The 1,640-nt window shown below is 40.9% G+C and overlaps 1 pseudogene; it reads right to left on the bottom strand.

Annotated features, from left to right (window-relative positions):
• Positions 1-283: 283 nt before the first annotated feature.
• Positions 284-1,161, bottom strand: Gm7085 (annotated as a pseudogene).
• Positions 1,162-1,640: the final 479 nt, after the last annotated feature.

Genomic DNA, 1,640 nt, shown 5'->3' with positions numbered 1-1,640 from the left:
AGCTTTTCTTTTTTTCCCACAGAGGATGGTGGTGTGGAATCCACAAATTTAGACAAGAAAGGATAAAAAATGAATTTAGAACAGAAACAGAGATTCTTTTCCTATTGTATTTTTCTCAAGATATTTTCCCCCCAAATTAATTGAAAACCATGATGTTGAGACCTCAAAACAGGGCGACTGAGCACAGAGGGACAGGGAGGAAAGGACTGCAATTTGCTCCCAGGGACTGGAGAAAATTAAAAAATAAAAATAAAATAAAAAAGAAGGTTGGAATCTGTCAGTCTTCTGTGCTAATCATCCTCGCCTTCATCCTCCTCTCCTTCCTCCCATTCATCCTCATCGTCATCTTCTTCACCTTCATCCTCATCTCCTTCTTCATCAATATCTTCCAACCCCTCCTTCTCTTCGTCATCGTCATCATCACCTTCTGCCTCTCCTTCTTCATCATCCATGTCGGGAACCAGATAGTACTGCAAGGGATTTGGACAAATGTCATCTTTGATGACCTCTCCTAACTCGTCAGCACCTGCGACAGAATGGTCAGTAAACCAGGTAAAGAAGCTCTCTGGCTCTTCGTGCTGCCTATTCCTGCTGGCCTTATTCTGCGTTTGACTTGAGCGTTTTGTCAAATCCTTTCCAGATTTCTATTTGATTTCGGTGGACTTTGAAGATGGGTCACCACTCTCACTCAGATGAAATTCTTTGTAGAGAACTTTATTTTCAATGTAAGGATTTTCATCAAAATAAAAATCTATTCTGTAACCTGATTTGATATCTTCAAATTCTGTCACTTCAACTCTGGTCAAATAATGCAGAGCCTCCTCGTCCTCCTCCCCAAGCAGTGCAGACACTTGTGGATGGTTGACAAATGTTGTTACCCAAAAATTTGGGATTTTGGCAATCAATTCTGACCTCTTCTGAAAAAATGGTTGGTGGAGTTTGTTATATTTTTGTTCTACTTTCAAAATTTCCTCACTGGCTTGTTCATTAAGTCTGTCTATTTCATTTTGTACTTCATCAATATGTTCAATTGCTTCTTGCTGTTCTTTTTCTACCCTTCAGCAGGCTGGGAGAGGCCGACTTTTCCTCCAGCTTCGGGGCAGCAGCCGGTCTGGGTTTCTTGGGCTGAGGCAGGATCACAGACTGCCGATTCGGGGCCATGGCCCGAGGGAGGTGACCAGAAGACAGAGCCCAGAGCCCTGATGTTCACAGCAGGAAAAAACTCACAGGAACTCTCTTTCTAGTTTCTTTTTGGAGGCACTCAGGGTATAAGTTTTCCTCCTAGGACCACCCTTATTGTGTCCCATAAAATTGGGTATGCTGTGACTTCATTTTCATTAAACTCTTAAAAAGTCTTTAATTTCTTTCTTGACCAAGGTGTCATTGAGTAGAGTGTTGTTCAGTTTCCATGTAAATGCTGGCTTTCTATTATTTATGCTTTTATTGAAGATCAGCCTTAGTCTGTGGTAATCTGACAGGATGCCTTGGATAATTTCAATATTTATGTATCTGTTGAGGCCTGCTTTGTGACCAATTACATGGTCAATTTTGGAGGAGGTACCATGTGGTGCTGAGAAAAAGGTATATATATCCTTTTGTTTTAGGATAAAATGTTCTGTAGATATCTGTTAAATCCATTT

This window comes from Mus musculus, chromosome 16 (assembly GCF_000001635.26).
Source record: "Mus musculus strain C57BL/6J chromosome 16, GRCm38.p6 C57BL/6J".
NCBI classification, from domain to species: domain Eukaryota; kingdom Metazoa; phylum Chordata; class Mammalia; order Rodentia; family Muridae; genus Mus; species Mus musculus.
The sequence above is the reverse complement of the archived record's forward strand: the minus strand, read 5'-3'. Positions and strand labels throughout refer to the sequence as shown.